Here is a 24,055-nt window from a genome sequence, read left to right as displayed (position 1 = left end):
GCCAAGTATATGCTCTTTCCATTACCTCAGGCCAAAGAAAAACTGACAAAGGAGATAAAGAACAGCAAGAGAAATAGGGAATGAACCAGGAATATGCACGGTCATAGTCTCTAACAGATAAGAGAATCGCAGCAACAGATTAAGGATGTGAGGAGAAGTATCATAGATGTAAAATCCTTCAAAGAAGACTTAACACTTAGTAGTCCTTCAATGAAACCAGTGTGCTACTAGGATATTTCAAGTGTGAAGCATTAAATATAAAAAAAGAAAAATAAATAAAATCATACAACCATTATGCACTGTAGATGAATTAACAGTGGTAAAGAAGAGTATATGTATGTGTTAGCAAATGTACACACACTCACCTACCTACCTACCTACCTACATACATACATACAACAAGAGACCACAGAGAATACAGACAAAGAGAAGGAAGGAGTGTGAGAAGACAGATGGCTAAATTTATTTTGTGTATCAATAGTAATTTTGCAAAAATATTCGTGACTAATGGGCAGCATTTTTCATTGTGAGAAATAAATATTTCATAGTAAACTTTTGATGGAGAAAAGTATATTTTGTATAGAATAATTTCTCACATTTCCAGGCTGCTATAAATTAATATGCAAAACCACCAAGAAACAAGTGATTGGCCTTCGTATTTTCATGAAAACAATATGCAGCTTAAAGTTGTCATTTTATGAATATTTTGCAAAACAGTACTGCTTCACAGTTCTGTGGGGGAAAGTGGCAAAAAGCTCAAGATGTGGGGTTTAAAATTTAGCAAACATTCTTCAATCAAACAAAAGAAATGCTTTCAAGGAAGAATATTAAATAATAAATTACAATCATTCCATGTACTTATTGTTTTTAATATTTATAACAGCACAAGTATCAGCTTTTAGCAACAGAGAAACATCTCAGTGATAATCATAAGCCAATTAAAAAGCCTCCTTCAATTTCCAACTAAAATGTAAATATAGAAAATGGCAACATTAAAAGACCCTGTCTAGTCTCTGAACTTTAAACTTCCCAGAACAAACCATGAGATCATTCTAATAGTTTTAGAAACGACATGTCAGAAGTCTAACTCAAATCCCATTTGTTGTTCTGTCCACTAAGTCAGTGGGCTATCAGGGATGAAGCCAGCTATCTCTTTGCCAATAAAATAAAGTAATAGTTCTTTGAGAGAGTCGCTTTTTACTCAGTACTTAGTTTCCTTAGCTATGCACACGGATACTTCCTGGTAATGTAGAATGGACACTATATCGAGCCAAGAGGCTTGCTTGGTAAATGATTCCTTTTGCAACTTAAGCAAATAACTTCATTATTATTTTTCTTTTAATGTTCCCATCTTTAAATTGAGGGTACGAGACTAGGTCTATTAAAGCAAACGGATTCCTTCCTTTGTACCAACTTGTTTTACTGGTGATGACTGCTGGGCATGAAGAAGGATGCTTTGTGCTCAGTGAGAAGGAGCATTTTGATCAATGAGCAATGCCTTCCATGGGCAAGCTGCAGTAGAAATGTTGTTTATTTGACATATCTGGGCTAGATGATTGTTAGCTGTCCTTTGAGCTCAAACATTTGGTAAAATGAGGAGTAGTAATGAATTAATCTATAACAACAGGACATGAAGAGAACTGAAACTGAGTGAGTTTTTTATCCATCAAATTAGAAACTTACAGTGGGTACTATCTAGGGTCTCTGAAAAGTAAAACATTCTATGTTTCTAGGTAAAAAATATTTTAATATATTTCGTTATTGCTATCTAGAGATTATTATAATGAAGACTGATTATTATACTGACAAATGTTTAGTAGCGTTTGGATTCCAATGAGCAATGAGACCAGCAATGAGTCTCCTGAGACCCTCTGCAGTATTGCTCATAATATTGCTCACCCAGTTACCATTTAGGGCTCACATGAGGAGGCGAGATGGGGTAACCTGGAACTGATCTCCTTCCTGGAGAGAAAGCTAAGATAGAATGACAGCTACACAAATCACACAAAAAATTGACCCCCAGGATCTCATTAGATGCTTCCAGAATATGTTATTGAACAAGTTTCCAGGGCCAAAGACATGACAATGTTCCACTAAAAAGTTCTTCCACTATTTGCAAATATATCATGAAAGAAGCCACATTTTAGCCTTGGGTACTGGCATCCCTACAGTTTCACATCCAGGGTGCCCTCCTTCAAAGACAGTCCACATGTAACAGAAGAAAGGTGATAAATATTATGGAGAACTTCACAACACAGATTTATAGGTTGGAAGGAAAACAGTTTTTAGCTAAAGTAGTTCACATTTTTGTCAGGAATGTAGGACTAGATGTAAATTGATAGTGAAAAAACTATGTAAAGCGTAAAATATAAAGTCCAAAGAAGCTTTGAATAATGAAAAGAAAGTTATATATTCAATTGGAAAAAATACTGAGCACCACAAAACTATAAAGGGTTGCAGGCTTCACCTCACAAGGCAGCCTTTGCATCTGAAAATATCAGCAATCTAACATGCTGCAAAACACTCCACAATGTTTGAAGTAGCATACTGTATGGCTGCACTGCTTCTAACTGTCATGGCAAATGATGATTAGTGTTTGGCCCATGAATTCTATTAACGGTATACAGAGAAAAAATTACAGAGAAAGGCAATAGCTAGAAAAAACTTAGGATATTTTTAGGTTAAATAAAAATGTTACCTGTCTAGAAAGAAACTTACGATTGGATATTTTTGACTAAGAAAATAAGGAAGATTGATAGAAACTTAGAGTAAGTTGTTTTTGCAAAAGAGACTTTACAAGTTTGCCAAATTGAGCTTCATTCAAGAAATACTAATTGAGTTTAAAAGGATTTTCCCTAGTGAGTTGAAATTACTAACTCACTGAGAAACTCCAAAATGCTCTGTTGCACCGTAGTGGCCATATTTGGACAATATGGAAGGTACCTTGGACAGTAGGTATAGTATATGATATTTTAACTGAACCTTAGATATGTTAAAATACAACAAACCTAGACTTCATATATAAGTAGACATATCTTCAAGTTGTAATTGAGTAATTTCAAAGAATTATCTATTTGATATTTTCCTTGGTACTATTATTAATTCAAGTTTCTCACTTAAATTTCGGATCAGGAAAAAAACCATGACTTTAAATACATTTGTACTTGTTAAGTAATATGATGTCATATATTACTAAAAAGTTTATAGCTTAAAAAGAATTTGTATAAATCAATAACAAAAAGACAAATAACCCACTTTAAAAATGGGTAAAGGACTTGAGCAGACATTTATCAAAAGAAGATAAATAAATGGCCAACAAGTACACGAAAAAATTTTCAATATAATTAGTCATTAGAGAAATGGAAGTCAAAACTATCAGATGCTACTTCACACACACTAAAATTATAAGAATTTTTAAATCCCCACACATACAAAAATAAACAATAAAGAGTACTGGTAAGAATGTGGAGAAGAAATGTAACCCTCATACATAGCTGGTGGGAATGTAAACTGGTGCAGCCAATTTGGAAAAGAGTTTGATGGTGCTTCAAAAAGGTAAACATAGGATTACCACATAAGCCAGTAATTCCATTCCTATGTATATCTCAAAACTAAAAATAGGTACTCAAGCAAATACATGTACATGAATGTTCATAGCAGCACTATTTATAATAGCCAGAACACGAAAACAAAACAAGACAAATATCTGTAGATAGATAAATGGAGAAACAAAATGTGATATATATATATATATAATACAATATTATTCAGCCATAAAAAGAAGTAAAGTACTGATTCATGCTACAGTGTGGATGTATCTCAAAAACATTATACTAAGTGAAAGAATCCAGACATAATGGGTCACATATTACATAATTCCAACTATATGAAATTTTTAGAATAGGTAAATTCACTGAGACAAAAAGCAGACGGGTAGTTGCCAAGAGCAAGGGGAAAGGGAGAACAGGAAGTAACTGCTTAATGGGTACAGAGTTTTCTTTTGATGAGGTGAAAATGCTTAACTTGATAGAGGTGGTGTTTGTACAACACTGTGAATGTATTAAATGCCACCAAATTTATACATTGTACATTTATAAATGATTACTTTTATGTTATGTGAATTTCACTTCAATTTTTTTAAGTTTAATACAAATTTTCATAAAGTTCCCAAGACTCTGTTGATGATACATCCACTAAAAAAATGAGGGGTCATGACAAATGAGTGAAAATGTTAAAAGGAAATATTACCCACCAGCCAAATATAGGGCAATTTAAGAATCACAGCAAATAATGATACTAATAGCTTACAACTCATTGTTGGGAAAAAGATCCGTTAGTCCTTACTGGCGCTAAACAAGAAGGGAGAAGAGACAGCTCTTCCTTACAACAGAATTCCAACTAGTTAATAGAAAAGGAATGACGGAGTTAGAAACAATCATTTTACAACATCATAATAGTACTTGATTCAGGCAAGAAACATCAGTGACTGCAAAAATATTTCATGAAAGTTGATGAGGAATATAATATATATACAAAATACTTAATATCAAAAAAATTCACTCTACAGTGGAGAAACCTGGCAGATACTCTCTTTGCTAAAGAGATCACAGTTGATGTCCCCAAATCTGGGGTAAACTGGTATCTTGTGCCTTTTGATAAGATGAACTTAATGCAGTGTAAACTGCATTACTCTCAAAATGCATAACCTCAATCCATGCATGAAGAAATATCAGGAAACCCCAAAATAAAAGACATTCCACAAAACTCAAAAAAAAAAAAAAAAAAAAGTCAGCATGACAAAAGACAAAGAAAACCTGAAAACTTTCAGATAAAAGCAGTCTAGGCCAGGGGTGGTGGCTCACGCCTGTAATCCCAGCACTTTGAGAGGCCAAGGCAGGCGGATCATGAGGTCAGGGGATCAAGACCATCCTGGCTAACACAGTGAAACTTCATCTCTACTAAAAATACAAAAAATTAGCCGGGTGTGGTGGTGGGTGCCTGTAGTCCCAGCTACTCAGCAGGCTGAGGCAGGAGAACGGCGTGAACCCAGGAGGTGGAGCTTGCAGTGAGCGGAGATTGCACCACCACACTCCAGCCTGGGCAACAGAGTGAGATTGTCACAAAAAAAAAAAAAAAAAAAAAGAGAGGAGTCTAAAGATACATGACATCTGAAAGCAATGCATGATCCTGGATTAGATCCTTGGTAAGGGCATAGGAATAGCTATAAGGAACATTCTAGGAACAACTGGTGAAATTTGAATACGGAATATGTATAATAGCATTGTACTGATGTTAAATATACTGAATTTGATAATTGTACTGTGGCTATGTAAGAGAAGAACTTCTACAAAGGATTTCCGGTTAAAGGGTCATTATATCTGCAATGTACTTTCAAATAGGTCAACAAAAATGATAGTAATAAAAGTGACAATGAGTGTACACATATATATATATACACATACACATATATATATAAACACACTCATATACACCCATATAGCTGTATGTGTGTGGTGGGGGAAACAGAGAGAGAAGGGGAAGAGAGAGCAAGAGTGAGAGTGGGAGTGACAGACAGAGAGAGAAAGTGTGTAAATGTACCAAAATGTTATAAATTGCTGAATATTTGGGGATTCATTGTGCTATTCTTGCAAATTTTTTACAAGTTTAATTTTTTTCCAAAATTGAAAGTTAAAAATTTAAAAAGTAGTATCCCTGAGAGGGTTTTTTTCATTGAAGCCTGCAAGTTTGTATAGATCTGAGACTATGTTCTCAGCCATATTCTCTCTTGCTGGCCATTTTCCTCTTAGAAACATGGCAAACAGAAATGAAAAATCCCATTTGCTTATCAAGTCTATCTGCTTGCCAGTGCCAGATTATTCCCTGTGGCATCATTTTTACTGCAATTTTGAGTCCATTTTTAGGAGTCTCAAATGTGTGGGATTCCACCATTTCCCTTGAGAGGTTATCTTCTGTTAACTCTCTTTTCCTGAAATAGAGATCACCCTTAAATGTTTCCTTAGTTGTGTTACCAGTTATGTAGCAGAACTCTGCCACTCAGGAAGAGACTACTTATTTCTAATGGTCTGTACACTAATGTTCTTTAATTATTAACCTTTGGCTTCGCCGTAGGGAAATTTGAGAAATGTTGTATTTGGGATAAATTGTTGATAAGTATGCATGTGTTTATTGGTCAGTTTCTGTTCCTCTCTATCCCTTGGTCTGTCCACAGAACTCAGGACAATGTCCAAGCTCTGATATCTGACCATTCAAATGGAAATCACTTTTGCACAGATAACACTTGCTGAACTCTGCTTTGTTACTCCGTAATTTTGACTATTGAACTACAGGTTCACAAAACATCAAAGCTGGAAGGGACACCAGAGACAACCAGGTTTAATACCCTCATTTTATAAAGAAATAAGGTCCAGACAGGTTAAATGACCTACCCAAACTAATACATTAAATTGAGTCAGAGCAAAAATAAGAAACCTGGTTTATTCACTTCCTGACCTGACTGTCATCTTTCCACCTACCATGATGACTCATCAACTGTCTTTTAGCTGATTATCACTTTAAGTTTTTAAGAGAATTTACAGAATACTAATTTGCTTTTCATAAACACCACACTTGCAATGAACTTTTAAAGCAAGATTTATTTCTAGCAATGCTGAAAAAGTCTTCTTTCTTAAGGTTCGGAGCAGAACCCAGTTAATCTTGGTCCCATGTAAAATACATGGACACATGATGCATATCTTTAGTCTTCTCATTTTTGGACATATTTCTGCCTAAATACTTGTTTCTCTGCCAACTAACTAGAACTCTCTGAACAATATTTAGATCACTTTGGAAAAGGGAAGTTGGCTCACAGAGTTTTCATCTACACAGACACGGCTGGGAATCAAAATTCTAATGTTCTTGCTAATGGGGCTTGATTTTCAATAGAAAAAGGTGACAGAGTCCCAATTTTTTTCGAATGCCTTTTTAACTTCCACATCCCAATACCTTTTTTTCCTTTCATTTCTGGTTTTGGCCAAGACTGCAATCACGTATCAGGTTTCAGGAATAAGGATACTTTTGCAGTACTTTTGGCTATGATCAAAAAACAGAAATGCTGAAAATATCAAGAGAACATCTATTTGTACATAGAATCTTTAAGAACAAAGAAATTTTAGAGACTTTGGTAACATGCAAGTGACTGATAAGAACTGTTCAACACAATGACAGAGATCAAAGGCTGATTAGTGTGGACAGAAGAGATAATGGGAAGGAAAAAAGTGGAGCGAAGGGCTATGAGGCAGTGGGGTTCAAGAACTGTGATTGTAATGGGAGCAAAAAAGTTTGGCTGTTATATTTTAAATAGCTTGTTTTCAGACTCTCTTTTTTGAGATGAAATCTCGCTCTGTCACCCAGGATGGAGTACAGTGGTGCAATCTCGGATCCCTGCAACCTCCGCCTCCTGGATTCAAGTGATTCTCCTGTCTCAGCCTCCTGAGTAGCTGGGACCACGGGCATGCGTTACCATGCCCTGCTAATTTTTTGTGTTTTTAGTAGAGATGGGGTTTCACCATGTTGGCCAGGCTGGACTTGAACTCCTAAATTCAACTGACCCAACCGCCTTGGCCTCCCAAAGTGCTGGGATTACAGGTGTGAATCACGGCACCTGGCCTTGTTTTCAGAACTGAAAAGTTTTATTTGTATCTATCATAAATGAATATTAGTTGCCAAATCTGATGGTGAATATTCTGTTTTCATGATACTCGAAATTGCAGGAACATTTAGAACAGCCCCTCCTTTCTTCTTGAGAATGTTTTTTTCTCTGAGCCTCCGTAACATGAAGCTCTTTTGGCTTTCTTTTTGCTGGTTGCTCTTTCCCACTGTCCTCTGCTGGCTTTTCCATTTTTATTTCACATTAGATAATAGAGTGCCCCAGGTCAGATTCTCAGGACTTCTTGTCTTCGTGTACACTTTTTCCCCATGTTGTTGCATCTAAAGATAGATATGCTGATGACTTCTAAATTTACACCTTAAACTCCAATCTCTCCTCTGAGCTCCATGCTTTTATATTTAAAATGTGATGTGTCCATTATTTGGCTAAAAGGTCAGCCAGGCTTAACTCACTATTCTGAACTATTAAAAAAACACAATGTTTTACTTTTGTTGACAGCCAATTTAATTGTTCACCTCATCATTCCCCTTGCCAGCTACCAGAAAATCAAATGAACTAAATATCTTATCTAGTTAAAATTTGGTCTAGTCTAATAGTTTCATAGATCCTTCCAATCATACTTCATTTCTCTCTAGGAAAAAAAAAAAAAGTTTGGTTCTTCAAATAGCCCCCCTCATGATATTGGAGGAGAGGAGTCCATTGGCCTTCATGATGATCCTGCGTGTGTACTAGCTCTTTGCTACTCAAAGTGTGGTCTGTGGACCAGCACCACCAACATCTCCTGGCAGGCTGTTGGAGATGCAGGCTAAACTCCAGCCCTACTGAATGAGAATCTGCATTTTAACAAAATCCTTAGGTGATTCGTAAGTCTGAGAAGCACTGAAGATCTGGTATGTATTCAATGTGCCCCTGAGTACTACTTGCTCTGCTGACATTGAAAGCTGTGATCTATGGTTGGTAACATTTTTGTGGAGGTTTGGATGGTTGATTGCCTTAGTGTGGGGATTTTTTTTTTTTTTTTTGTCCCCATTGGTTTACTGAGAGCCTGATAGCTCTTTGTAGCTGAATCAGCCTCACCTCAGCTTCCACTGGCAGCAACCTCCTGAATGACTCATTTGTCTTCCATTCAGTATGTAGCTCAGGAATCAGCCCAGCCTCTGCTGTTGGGACCCTTTGTCCACTAGCCTTCTGTCTCTCAACCCAGCATCTGTGGCTCAGGAGAGCTAAATCACAGGGAATCCCTCTGTCCACATAATAGTGTGGTCAATTTGCTGTGGCACAGTATAAAAATGATGGGAGAACAAAGAGGTGATATTTTACCAGAGATGGGGGCAATGATATCATTGTTTACTTAATGCACCTACGCGTCTCCAAGCTAAAGTCACAAGGGTATGTCAAAACACACCTCTCTAACGACCTTACTCTCATCTCTCTCCTCTCTTTTCTCCCTAAAAATCCTGAGAGCAAAATAAAAGGCTTTTAGTTTCCTTCTACTATATTTTATTTTTCTTCTTTCTAACTCTAGCTAGACCTTAATAGTGAATGGGGTCTCTCCTCCAACTAGGGGAAAATTGCATGAGCTGAGTCTCAGGCTCAGGTGGAATCAGGAAAATCTTATCTCAAGATGAAAGCCTAGCTTGCTGTATTTGGTCCAGAAATTCACACCTTAAGGCCATTGTGCTAGTTGTTTCTTCTGCTGGTTGCATAATTATATTTTTGTAAAACAAAGCTGCATCTTATACTGACTACTTCTTGGAATTTCTTCTGTTACAAATTTGAATCTCCCTTCAGGGAAATAAATGACTAGGGCTGATGAGGGCAAAGTTTTTTGTTTGGTTGTTTTTTTTGTTTCTTTGTTTTATATGGTTAAGCAACAGATAAAAGCATTTTAAACATTGTAAAACATTACCCTTCCATTACATGAGAAAGAGAGAATTCTGTTTGGGGATGAGCGCAACTTGCTCTTCTCTCGGAATCCCACCTCTCACTTTATAGCACCACTACCCACATAGCGGCACCACAGTCTACCACAATAGAAGTCTGACATAAATCCTCTTTTGTCATATCCCTTATACACAATCCATTAACAGTCTTTTTAGGTCTAGGCTTAAAATATCTCTGGAATACTACCATCTCTCAACATCTCTTCAGCTATCAGGGAAGTCCAGTATTCAGCATCTGTTGCTCCCCTTAACTCCTACCCACCTCTAACTAATTCTCCATGTAGCAGCCTAGTGACTTTTGAAACAGTGAGTAAAAATTGTAAGTGTAATAATATCTCTACCCTACTTAAAACTGTCTAATGGCTGCCGATTACAATTAAAATATAATTCCTTTCCACGGTTTTCAAGACTATAGGAGATCTCATCCCTGGTCACCATTCAGGCCTCGCATCCTAACACTTCCTCTTTGTTCATGACTCATGCACACACTGGCCTTTTTCTGTCCCTGGGATATGCCAAGCTCATTCTTGCCTTAGGACCTTTGTCACACTGTTCTTCTGCCCATTACACTTTGCTTTTGTTTCTTGGCCTGACTCTTCTTTCAACATTCATGTCTGTGCTCAAATGTTAGCTTCTAAGGGTGAACCTGTTTAATACTGCATGTTAATAATCCCTCTTTGCTATTCACTATATTATTACTTTGTTTTAATTTTTGAATGAATTTACTAACGTCTGGAATCATCATTTACTTGCATGTTTATCATTACCTATTTATCATCTACCTCTTATATCACCCCAAGTAACATTTCTGAAAACAGTGACTTTATTTTTCACCTTTATATCCCAAGCATCTAGGACAAAACCTGGACAGGTGTTCGAGTATATTTCCTGAAAGAATGAATGAAAAAATAAATGCTGGCAAGGACATGATAGAAATGAGACTCATACCTGCTATGTGAACTTGGTATGCACTTTCAGGAAAGCAATCTGTATAATATATCAGGAGTCTTGGAATGCTTCAATCTTTTGGTCTAGAAAGTCACTTAAAGCAATCCAGTCTACTGATTCTTGCTACTGCATTCTCTGTATTATTCACAACATAGAAAAATTAGGAAACAAACGCCCAATATTTGGGGAATGGAGTATCTATATAGTATTAATATGGGCACTAAAATAATAAAGATTCTTTTATTTTTATGATGTAACTTTTAAAATATGGAATATTTTCTACTATGCAAGGGCAAAAAAATGTACCAAAGCAAAGCATACCAAAGTGGTATATAAAATATATCCTTTGATGTGCAAAGGCTTTCTTCCCCATTTCTTCATCCTTTTTTAGTTTTCAAAATGTTTTACAATAAAGCTGTGGTCTTTTTTATTTTTATTTATTTATTTAAGATGGAATCTTGCTCTGTCACCGAGGCTGAAGTGCAGTGGCACGATCTCAGCACACTGCAACCTCCGCCTACCAGGTTTAAGTGATTCTCCTGCCTCAGCCTCCAAGTAGCTGGGACTGCAGGCATGAACCACCATGCGTGGCTAATTCTTGTGTTGTTAGTAGAGACGGGGTTTCACCATGTTGGCCAGGATGGTCTCAAACTCCTGACCTGAGCTGATACGCCTGCCTTGGCCTCCCAAAGTGCTGGGATTACACTGTGGTATTTTTTAAATAACCATTTTAGAACCCAACATTAATTTAGTTAAATAATATAGAAGGAATCAAAATCAATACATGTTTCATTGAATTGAATATATTAACTTTTTTCTAAATCCATTAAATCTAATACTACACAAATTGGCATTTACTTATATTTAAGTTCACTATATTTTAGTCATTCTTAGAATTTTATCTGCCATAGGAAGATAAGTTTTGACCTAGGCCTTAAGACAATGTCCCAAATCACACAGGAGGGACTTCATAATTCAAAGCACATGTATGCTTGCATATGCATAGTAAAGGCCATAACATTTTTTAAATTAGTAAATGAGCTCCTAACTTTATGATTATACATATATACTAATAATTTGGATAATAACTAAATTCTCCATTTGTCTTCAAATTATAATCTCCTATGGCTTGAATGGGTCCCCAAATCTCATGTGTTGAAAACCTGATCCCCAAATTCATATACTGATGACACTTGGAGGTGGGGTATTTTGGAGGCAATTAGGTTTAGATCAAGTCATTAGAGTTGAGCTCCCATAATGAGACTGGTAGCTTTATAAGAAGAAAAACACCTGAGCAGGCATGCCCTTGCTCTTTCACCATGTGATGCCCTCTGCCACATGTGATGTCATAAGGGCCTTATTAGATGCAGCCCCTTACCTTGAACTTCGCAGCCTCCAGAACTATAGAAAATAAATGTCATTTATTTACAAATTACTCAGCCTATGGTATTCTGTTATAGCAACAGAAAATGGACTAAGACACAATTTATTTCTATGAACAAATTTAAGTCTTCTAAACAGGACTTACTTCTCCAGATAAGATGATGCTTGGTGTTAATCGAAATGTAGGACTGTTATAGTGGACTACAGATCTTATTGCTGCAGGCAGAAACAGAATTATAATGAATATCTGATGTTTCATGGTACTTGGAGACATTTTGAAAACTCTCCCATTTAGAGAATGAAATACAAACATAACCACTGTACTTGAAACGAAGTAAGGGCTGTTAGATTTGACTCAATCCCTTCAATGCAATTTTATCACATATATATGTAAACATACACACACATATATGCATATACTTATATACACATATGTATATTCTTATATACATGTGTATTATATATGATATATGTGTGTATAATATATATGATATATGTGTGTATGTATAAACACAGAATATTTCAAAAAAGATTATAAGTGATTGATTGAAAGGACATGGAAAAATTAGACTTTGTTAGCTAATTGTCAAAGACAGTTAAACATTTGCTGTTTCCATCATTCTACACTCAATTAAGCCAGGCTAAGGATCATCTTATACATGCTGACTTTGTTAGATTTTTCTCATATCAAACAATTCAGTTCAATCTCTTCTTACTGAATGCTTACTATATGCTAGGTATTGTGCTAAGGACCAGGAATACAAAGACGCAGACATCCTGTTCGATGCCAAATTTTGACAAGGTAACATATCTGGGACCAAATATATATCCATTTTAAAAACAGAAACTTCATAGTAAGTTTCAGTATTAGAAGAATTTTCTTGTCAGTAGCCATGATATGTAAACTGCTAAATATATACTCTAAGTAAATATTCTATAAGCACATCAGATCAGAAACAGCTGGCAGCTTCAGGCTGTTCATTTCAAAATGAATTGAAGACCTGTAATCTGCCTAGTGAGGATATTATTGATAGGATAAGTATTTTTGTACTTCCACAAGAATAAACTTTCTTCTTTCATGCTTTCAAATTTAGGGCCTTTTTAGTGGTGTTAGGATGCCCCATTAAATGCTAGAAAACCACTTAGTTTATCCTTAGTCAATTCTACTGAATTTGGCATTTCTTAAATGTGGTCGAGGAAGAAATCTGCAAAAGACAATTACTTGAAATATATGTTTATTAAAAATGCGAGACTGCCAATATATTTAAGGAAAAAAGAAAACGTAAAAACAAACCCAAGACTTTCTTCTGACAATGCTGTGTTAGTGTTTCACATTTATAACTTTTTAGTATTAATCTTTAAGAATCCATGAAAGAAATAAACTTGGACTTGCTTATTGTGCCTGTTTCTAGATTTTAGAAATGCTAGCACCTCTTTGTTAACAGCGGTCTTCCAAAGAGAGACTTGACCAAACTGTGCACATAGGGACTGTCCTTAGTGCAGTGCTAAAGCTCTGGGCTATGAGTCCAAAGATCTCATTTAGTCATGGGCTCTTGTGCGGGTAAGACACTAACTGCTATGACAGTCAGCAAAAAGTAAAACGACAAGTAATCTATACATATTTATTAATTTCTGCATTTGTGGATTAACTGTGTTGATACATCTCTTGTTTGCTGAAAGGATTAAAGGAGCTCAACACAGAGGTAAGAATGACTTCCTCCCCGACTTTCTATATGGGTGTAGAGGTGGCAACCTCTGACTGGGTGTCTGCATAGCAATATGTATACTTTTAAAATAATGTAATTGACCATATCAAAAATGGGGAGAGGGATGATAAAGAACTTACTATAATCAAAGTCCTGCAAACTCTACTTTCCAGGGTAAGGAAGAAAGAATGATTGCCTGATACTTTAAGTAGGAGCTGCTTTCTTGCTGTAGGTTAGTAGAAGCTGGAGAGTGAGCAGGAGTCTCCTAGAAGCAGTGTTTTCTCACTCCAAATCTGAACTGGATGCTTACTAAAGAGCACCGAGCACCAGTTTGCAGTAGCCATTCTGAATTTAACAGTAACCATTTGGAGGCTACAAATCCTGAGGTCTGACTCTGAACATGTGTTTGTTTATTGGCACAGGGATAGCACTACACCATTTAGTTATAAAGCACAACGGAGCAAAACTACATTAATATGAGAATCCATATTTTGTCCTTCTTTTGCTGTATGTCACACTTCTCAGTGAGACCCTAACAAGAGCAGGAATTAAGAATAGGTCAGAAGAACATCTGCTTTTCTTATTTTGATTACGTGGGCAAGCAAAGGAATTTGCTTTTATAACACCAAAATAGCTTGGAATGCAGCAAAAATAAACGCACCTTCTGTCTCATGGAATGCTATTACAGTACAACGCTTTGTGAATGCTTGTTGGCATTTTCAAGCATTTTTTGTTCTCCTCATTTCTTTCTCAGCTCCATAATGCAATCCTCATGGTTTGAGCACTAGACTTCAAATGAGACATCTATTCAGAGAGTGTTCAGACAAAACGAGTGGTTTCCTTAGTAATGGGAACTATGTGAAAGCCTTCAGCACAGCCCCTTCAGCCAGCCAGGCTTCTCCCAGGCTTGTGGTTCACACATAGGCTCTCAGTGAGCATTATACAGCTGGGGAGCACCCCCAAAGTCTAAACTGACCAAAGCACTGAATATTCATTGCATTTCTAATCAAGTATACCCTTTATAAAAGGTTAAGGATGTAAGAAGTGCTCTTAACGGTGAGGGTTAATTTGCTCATTTTCTGCATCATGTCTATGGAATGGAAAGAAAGATAAGTGATTTTGCAAAAAAAGACACGTGTTGTTCTTTTTTTGATTGTATTTTACATTTCCTTACCTTTAAATCCTAAGCCTGTCCTATTCTTGTTCTGTCTATGCCTAAAGACTACTACTTCTCATTTTCCAGTTTTCTGCATAATAATCATCTTCAATAAAGCTTTGAAACTTTGCTATTAAAACAGGGTGCAAATGTTGTCTTTCGTAGTCTCAAATATATTTAAAATATAGTAAAGTAGTTTCATGTATACCAATGTTGAAGTTTTATTATGTACGTGTATCGATCCATTTTGTTATTTAGTTTCAGGATGACACAATAATTAGAAAAAGAGCTGGTTTCTCTGGGTAATACAATTGTCATTCATCTTAAATATTGACTCTTAAAGGCGGACAAGTAACAACAACTATCCAAAATAAAAACCAACATGAAAATAATAAAAAATTATCTCAGCTGATATAATGTTTGCCTTTGAGGAATAATAATTTATAGATACCTTCATACTATGTTAATCATCCAATTAGTAGAATAAAAATATTGTCAAACATTTTGGGGATGAGAAACATGAGGCATAGCTAAATTGTTAGTCTTCTACCATGAATATTTTGTCAATCTGGTTACAAATAAGCAAACACAAGGAGCAAAAGTTAAGCTATAAAACATGCAAAGAAGAGGAGAACGAGGGCTTCAAAAGATCACTGAAGAGAAGAAAATACAGTTTGAAGACTGTTGGCTTTGGAGTCTGACTTGCATTCTAGCTTTCCTTTCTCACTAGCGTGATAACTGTAGAAGTTCACCAACCCCAGTTTCCTCTTCTGTGAAAACGGTGAAGTCCCTGACTGCCTCACAGTACTGTAAGAATGAAACCATATGTGTGCAGGGTCTACCAAGTTTCAGTGTCTTGCATATAGTTAAACTCAACAAATGTTATTTATTATTATTCTAGGTACTTTAACTTCAGCATACATACTTTCTGCATTTGCATAGCAATGTATATTTTAAAATCTGATCTATTTCATTGTGGTTTCTGGATAGCTCAAGGGAAATCATTTCTATTTTTTTAATAATACCAATAATAAATGTCACAACAAAAATACTAAATTTGCTGTCAAGAAATAATTGAACTGAGGAATGAAGAGTGAACAGTGAGAAGCAGGCTTGCTAAACACAAGTGTGTGCCTGGCTGTGTTGTGGAAGAAGGGGAGAATGGACTAGAAGGGATGAAATTAGAAGCAAGAAAGATGAACTATAAAAGATGAGACTGGAAGCAGGGAAATTAGGAGCAATTGCAGCAGCCAAGGTAAGACAGGATGAACACCTAGCAGACGGAGAAGATAATTTAAGAAAATTTCTGAGTAAAATCAAGTTGCATATGGTGAAATGCAAGATATGAGGCACAAAGTCCAAAGTTCTGCAGTTCTCTAGGTAACTAGGTAACAGCAGAAATTTTTTAAAAAGGCCAGGCGCGGTGGCTTAAGCCTGTAATCCCAGTACTTTGGGAGGCCGAGACGGGCGGATCACGGGGTCAGGAGATCGAGACCATCCTGGCTAACACGGTGAAACCCCGTCTCTACTAAAAAATACAAAAAGCTAGCCAGGCGAGGTGGCGGGTGCCTGTAGTCCCAGCTACTCAGGAGGCTGACGCAGGAGAACGGCGTAAACCCGGGAGGCGGAGCTTGCAGTGAGCTGAGATCGGGCCACTGCCCTCCAGCCCAGGCGACAGAGCAAGACTCCGTCTCAAAAAAAAAAAAAAAAAAAGAAAGAAAGAAAAAAAAAGAAAGCCAGTTTAGGGAAGAGCTTAAGAGGTCAGCTTTAGACACGTAGAGTACAGAGTGCCTGGGGATCATGCAAGTAGCGACATTTACCAGACAATTGGAGGGATGGATTGATAGGCAGACAGACGGATGGATGGATGGATGGATGGATGGATGGATGGATGGATGGATGGATGGATGGATGCATGGATGAAGAGACTGATTGATTGATTATTTTATTTGCAAGAGCAGTGATATAGGTTTGAAAGTAGTAAGTACACAGTAGAAGAGATAATATTATCTAAGAGAGTATATGAAGAACTGTAGGCAAAAGAACAAACCTAGGACAAATACTTAAGAGGCAGATGAACCCACAATGACAAGAGACAGAATGTTCAGACAAGCATGACAATGACTTAGGAGGCTTTGATGTGCAAGAACCAAATTGGGAGGGCACTGGTTGAGATTCCAAAGCAGAATTTCAGTAACAAGGTTGGATTAGAAACCAGAGAAAGGTCAACTGAAAAAGTAGGTAGAAAGTGATGATGTGATTGTAGCAAATATTGATAGCTCTTTTGAGAAACTTAATACGAGGAGGACAGAGATGGAAAGACAGACTAGGGTTCAGGATTAAAGGGATGATTGTTGTTATCATTGTAGTATGAGTAATAATTAAGCATATCTACGGATTTTGTGGAAATATTGCTAGATATTTTTTCACATCGCTAGAAAAGGAATAAAAGTCAATTCCCTGAGTGAAAAGAATGGAGAGAGACACAGAGAAAAGCCAAGATGACAGACCTTTTGTAATGCAGGAACAGAAAACCAAATACTGCATGTTCTCACTCACAAGTGGGGGCTAAATGATGAAAACTCAACAGACACTGGTGCCTGCTGGAGGGTGAAGAGTGGGAGGAGGGGGAGGATCAGAAAAAACAACTAATGAGTACTAGGTTCAATACGTGACTGATGAAATAATATGCACAATCCGCCCGCCCCATGACCCATGTTTACCTTTGTAACAAACCTGTACATATACCCCTGAACTTAAAATTAAAAAAAAAAAAAAGACATGGCGTGGTGCTGTGGCTCACATCTGTAATCCCAGCCATATAGAAGGAAGAGGTGGAAGGGCCGCTTGAGATCAGGCTAGGAAGCACAGAGAGACCACATCTCTACTCAAAGGAAAAAAAAAAAGAAAGAAAGAAAAAAGAAGAGAAAACTTGAAAGAAAAAATAGCAGCATATGGTAGCTTGTGCCTGTGGTCCTAGCTACTCTGGAAGCTGAGGTAGGAGGAATATTTAAGCCCTGGAGTTCAGGGTTGTTGCAGTGAACTATGATCGTGTCACTGCACGCCAGTCTGGGCAACAGAGCAAGGACTGTCTGAAAAATAAAGAAAAAATTTAAAATTAAAACAAAACCTATAGGTAAATAAGAATCTCTGTTTTTCTCCAATTTTACTTTCCAAAACTCCTTTGAAAAAGAAAATGAGAACTCTGACCCAACTTGCTTTAGTTCAACATTCTAACAAACAACCAGTGTTACTACTCACCTTACATCATGTTTTTAACTGAATTGAGAACTAATCTGTTATTAGAATTAGACCACAAAGGACAAAATCACTGAAGACCTTCTTAGCACAATGTCAGCCCCTCACCATCAGTGACTCATTCATTTGTATTTAGCTTTCTGAGCATATCAACTCATTTTTTCCACTAGGCACTGCATTTCTTCAGAGCTCTACTTCTCAAATCATGACAGCAATAAAAATTCTGTCATCAACCCTGAACAAACACTACTGTATAAAAGCATCCACTGTCTAGTGCATAAAACTCATTCCTTTTTTAAAAATAGTATTTTATTTTTGGCATCCCTTGTTGCTGACTACATTGAATTGGTTGGCTCAGCCATCCCTCAAGCATTCATTTATTTGACAAGTGAACGTTGAGTACCTTGTGCAGTAGAAAGTGCTCTGGCTCTGTAAGCAGAACTGAGTTCAAATTTTAGCCCCATTATTTAATAGTTTTGGGACACTGGGCAAGTAAGCTAGCTTCCTCCAGCCAATGTTTCTACACTGTCAATTGAACGTAAAAATATCTATCTTGGCCAGGCACAGTGGCTCACGCCTGTGATCCCAGCACTTTGGGAGGCTGTGGCGGGCTGATCACAAGGTCAGAAGATCGACGCCATCCTGGATAACATGGTGAAACCCCATCTCTAGTAAAAATACACAAAATTAGCTGGGCGTGGTGGCACGCACCAATAGTCCCAGCTGCTAGGGAGGCTGAGGCAGGAGAATTACTTGAACCCGGAAGGCGTTGGTTGCAGTGAGCCGAGATTGCGCCACTGCGCTCCAGTCTGGACAACACAGCGAGACTCCGTCTTAAAAAAAAATCCCAATTTGAATACAATATTTTTGAAGTTAATGTATATAATACACAAATATATGTTAGTGTTAGTGCTCGACAGATGTTATTTTATCCATTTTATATGCATTGTGGAGCTTAAAAATGTAATAAGACATATACTCCCTCTAGGAGAATCTTATACGCTAAAAGGGGAAACAGGTAAAATTACAGAAGCAATTATAATACCAAAAAAAGATAAATAATAAGAGCGATAAAGAGTACTATTGTGGATCAAATGAGAGATTACATCTTGTTAAAGGAGGAAAACAATGACCATGATAACAATGACCACTACCATAATAATGCCAATAATAACGTCAAACATTTGTTCAAGACTACTATATTTGAGCACTTTTCTAAACTTGGTATACATATTAACTGTTTTAATGCTCTTAACAATTCTGGGAGAAAAATGAGATGCAGAGATGATACTTAAACCAAGATGCACAAATGACGCTTAACAGAGATGATACTTAACATGATGCTCAGAGTCTCTAGGAAGTGGCAAGGTAAGGATCCAAACCCAGGCATTGTGGTTCTACAACTCACATTCTACCAACTGCCCAGGCTACTTTTCTAAGAAAAGCACAAAGCAAATAAAGCCCAGGATTTGATGAAATAGCAATAAACAAGTTAAAAATCCCAACCACTAGCCAGGCTTGGTGGCTCATGCCTGTAATCCCAGCACTTTGGGAGGCACAGGTGGGTGGATCATGAGGTCAGGAGTTCAAGACTAGCCTGACCAACATGTTGAAACCCTATTTCTACTAAAAGTACCAAAAAAAAAAAAAAAAAAATAGCCAGGCCTGGTGGCACGCTCCTGTAATCCCAGCTACTCAGGAGGCCGAGGCAGGAGAATTGCTTGAACCCGGGAGGCAGAGGTTACAGTGAGCGGAGATCGTGCCATTGCACTCCAGCCTGGGAGACAGAGCAAAACTCCGTCTCAAAAAAAAAAAAAAAAAAAAAAATCCCAATGACTAAGTCAATGAATACTGATCTACTGTACCCCAATATTTTCTTATTTGATGATGAAGGCAAAACTCTTTCAATATAATTTAAAGGTTGCAATTATTCATTTATGTTTTAAAATCATTTCAACACCTTTCCATTAAAACTCAGTATTCATCTAGGAAACCTGTAGACATTTCCTACAATGTAGGCAACACGTACAACCATGTAATACTGTGGTTTGCAATGTGAAATTTCTCTGAAGCTTTAGTGCCTTCTAAAGGAAGAAACTTAAGAAAGAAAAAAAAAAATGAAGGGAAAGGAGGGAGAGTAAGAAAGAGGAAAAGAACAAGAAGAAGGAAAAGAAGAATTAGCAGAGGACTGTCAATCATCCGGTAGATGATAGGGTAATATGGTGGAAAAAATCTGGAATACCTGAGGGGCTCTATCCTGTCTTTAAGGTGCCAACTGTGTGCTAAGCTTCCATGGTTCTCATTTGATGATCACTCACAACTGTATTAATTCAAAAACCCTAAAATCCTTACTGTATTACAATGTAATGTCTTCATATGGTACTTCATTATATAGATGTGATACCAAAATAATTTTTTCATGTATCTTTTGAGAGAGCCACATTTCACATTTACAGTTAAGGACTGAAGTCCCTGATAAGTGAAAAAAACACCCAAAACACACACTGATTCTACAAAGCTGCTGATGCTCTTGGAACAAAATAGAAATTCCAGCCAAAGAACAGAATCGTCATCCTTTTCATCCACAGCCAGAGTCATTTTCTCTTTCACGTTAAAATCTCATTTCTAGGGCCGGGCGCGGTGGCTCAAGCCTGTAATCCCAGCACTTTGGGAGGCCGAGACGGGTGGATCACGAGGTCAGGAGATCGAGACTATCCTGGCTAACACGGTGAAACCCCGTCTCTACTAAAAAATACAAAAAAAAACTAGCCGGGCGAGGTGGCGGGCGCCTGTAGTCCCAGCTACTCGGGAGGCTGAGGCAGGAGAATGGCGCGAACCCGGGAGGCGGAGCTTGCAGTGAGCTGAGATCCGGCCACTGCACTCCAGCCTGGGCGACAGAGCGAGACTCCGTCTCAAAAAAAAAAAAAAAAAAAAAAAAAAATCTCATTTCTAGTGCTCCATGATATTAAATTTATAAAAATGAGTATAAAATATTTTAAATTTATCATGTACCTACATTAAAAGGACAATTGCAGGAAGAGCACTCTCATCTCCCACTTTCAAAAAAGTGATCATTTAGTTAAAACAATTTCCTATGAAATAATGTAAGATAACATATAAATGGCTACCTTTAACAATTCTAAATGAATCAAAAATGAAAAGATTTTTTCTTGATTTCTGAGAGACTGAAATTTAAAATATTAGGTATGATTGTTTAAAAACCAAGAAAGTAGTTTAATCGTGTATCTGACTATCACAACTTACCTTCATTATGGGAGTGCATTATAATTGGTTTGATTACTGGATTTGTCAATTATACAGTCAATACCAATCGATGAAAATTAATCACTTAGACACCATGGCATAAATAAAAATTCCTTTTTCAAATAATTATCACAATTTTAAGATTATTCTTCCATATGTGGCAATAAATCATGCAAATATTGAAATAATTTGGAATATTAAAGAAATTGAGATTTCCTAGATTAAAATTAAGGGGTAAGAAGGATGATTATTACTACTACTAAAAGTACATTAAATTATATGTAAACATACTCTTAACACAACATCCCAACACTCAACCATGATCCCTAATATACAGAATTGACTCAGGGCTTTCTGAGTAAATACTAGAGTATCTAGCAAATAATAAAATATTACAATAACATTCTGAAATAAATACTAAGTTAAATGAGATGCTACTTTTATCTTGAACTTATTTTGATTCATTTGAATAAATTCTTATAGAGAAAAAGCATTTGGGAACTGTTTCTAGAAAACTACAGAGTGAAAATATTTAGTATTTAAAGATAAGCCTATTGTTTAAAATTTTTTCTGGTATTATTATTATTATTGTTACTGCAAACTATTGGTCTATGTCATGTCAATAAATACTGAAGGAGCAATTAGATATGAAGGCTTTTTTTTTTTTTTTTTCCTAAATCTAATAAGTGTCATTTCTTTTTACTCCACTAGAGGGTAGTCTCTCAAAACTGGGGTTGGAGTTATGACTAGCCTGCTTTTGACCTGTTGATATATTAATCCTCATGTTCCATTCTCCTCAACAAGATGTTTCTTTAGTATACTAATTAAGGTTGTAAAACATGCATTTTTAAAACTGCTTTTTGATTTTTTCATAGATGTTCTTTGAGAAATATGCACTGCTATGTGTTCCTGTGTTTTCCAAATTTCTGGTAATTAATAAAAATGTTTTACACATATGGCTTATATAGTATATTTTCCTGGGAAATATCCTCTCAGAGTTAATAGGCCTAAGAACAAAGATAAATAATTTTTTTTATAATTTAGCTTATTACAATTGAATTATTTCCCCAGAGTGGTAAAAAAATATATCCTAAATACACACACACACACACACACACACACACACACAGATATACAAACACACCTACACATGTACCCATTCATATGTAGCTCCTAGATTGATTACATCATATAAGGAGAAGTCAGTGAGTATAATTAGAAATACATATTTTTAAAAAGTACCCCCTCAAATGCCAATGTTGTGAATTACAGAGAGGCAAATATATGTTTTATTTTAAAAATCTGGTCAATCCAGACAAGAAATGTCATTGCTAAAAAAAAAAAGTGTTATTGAACACCAAGCACATATGCTAAATTAAGTAGGATCTATAGAGAACCAAATGCCACTCAAAACAGTTGCAAGCTTCTCTTCTTAAATAATACAGTCAGTGCTGAACTTCACAGAGACAGAGTTGGAGGTGTGAGTCTCTACGACGCGTTTTTAATATTTGGGAAATCCTTATCAGTAGTGTGTCCTGCCTATTTGCAGACTGAAAACATTGTTTCTCTGAATGACTGATAACCTCAAATTGAGAAAACTTGTCAAAAAATTCCCAACATTCCTCCAGAAAGGGGGAAAAAAATAAGGAAAATGATACCTAGGAAAATATGCAAGCCTGTTTCATTTATTTGTATCCTAAGCAGCAGTGTCATAGAACAGACAGTTTGTTTCAGCCAACCAGACTGGAGCAGCTGCGAGTGCTACATCTTGGCAGTCTGAAGCGATTGGCTCCTCTCTGGGGAGTGGAGGGTGTTCAGTTATTAATGACCGCTGAGCAGGCAGCACCATGTCAGTGTGACAACTGATCGGGTGAACGATGCACCACTAACCACCATGGAAACAAGGGAAAATAAAGCCAGCTCACAGGATCTCTCTTCACTGGATTGAGAACCTCAGCCTGCCGAATGAGAAAAAGAGTTCCGGGAAAAAGAAGGAATCCTGGCTGCAGCCTTCTGCCTTCCTTTATATTTTAAAATACAGAGATAAGATTACGTGCATGTGTGCATATCTATAGTACATATTTGTGTACACTTTGTTACATAGACACGCAAATGCACCTATTTACACCGGGCAAGAACACAACCATGTGATTATCTCAACCAAGGAACTGAGGAATCCAGCACGCAGGGACATCGGAGGTGGGCTAGCACTGAAACTGCTTTTCGAGGTAAGTTTAAAATACACATATCTTTTAAAATACGTTCTATTTCTTGTCATCTCGATGATCACGTTTTTACACCTAAATCCTCCTTTGATGTCTTCTTGTCTGAATTCTAAGAGCATTTTTTCTTTTATTGCACTTTTGAGAAGAAATTCACATGCAAAACCCAGCTGGCTCTGTGTGTGCCTAGCTGTGTTTGTGAGATTCTCCAACATGCATTTTACTAGCTTGAATGCCCATCAGAGGATGTGAGTGGGAGAGAAAAAGCAGTGTTGGGGGGAGGAGAAAAAGGAGGGAGACAGAAGAGAAGGGAACACTGGGGGAGAAGAGAGGAGAGGGAGAGAGAAGGAGATGAGGAAGAGAGAAGGAGACAGAAAGACAAGAGGAGAGACACGGATGAGGGGGTGCAATTTTCCTTTTTCTTCACATTATTTGTAGTGAAAAACAGATCACACATTATTCTGTGTTTTGAAATCAACCCACCAAATGGGGCATTTTTATTCTCTCTC

General features: G+C 36.9%; 2 protein-coding genes across 15 annotated transcripts in view; one reads left to right on the top strand and one right to left on the bottom strand.

The window, feature by feature from the left end:
• LOC105475279 (inner mitochondrial membrane peptidase subunit 2) overlaps positions 1-24,055 on the bottom strand; it is an 886,283-nt gene that overhangs the window by 401,903 nt on the left and 460,325 nt on the right. The window lies entirely within an intron of this gene.
• The window catches only part of LOC105475274 (leucine rich repeat neuronal 3), a 33,600-nt gene continuing 32,593 nt past the window's right edge, over positions 23,049-24,055 (top strand). For both annotated transcript variants that reach the window (XM_011730375.3, XM_011730374.3), the window contains exon 1: positions 23,049-23,552. The gene's annotated coding sequence lies outside the window, so the exon portion shown is untranslated. The remainder of the gene's footprint in view (positions 23,553-24,055) is intronic.

This window comes from Macaca nemestrina, chromosome 4 (genome assembly GCF_043159975.1).
Source record: "Macaca nemestrina isolate mMacNem1 chromosome 4, mMacNem.hap1, whole genome shotgun sequence".
Classification (NCBI taxonomy): domain Eukaryota; kingdom Metazoa; phylum Chordata; class Mammalia; order Primates; family Cercopithecidae; genus Macaca; species Macaca nemestrina.
This window is presented reverse-complemented; position numbering and strand designations above follow the sequence as displayed.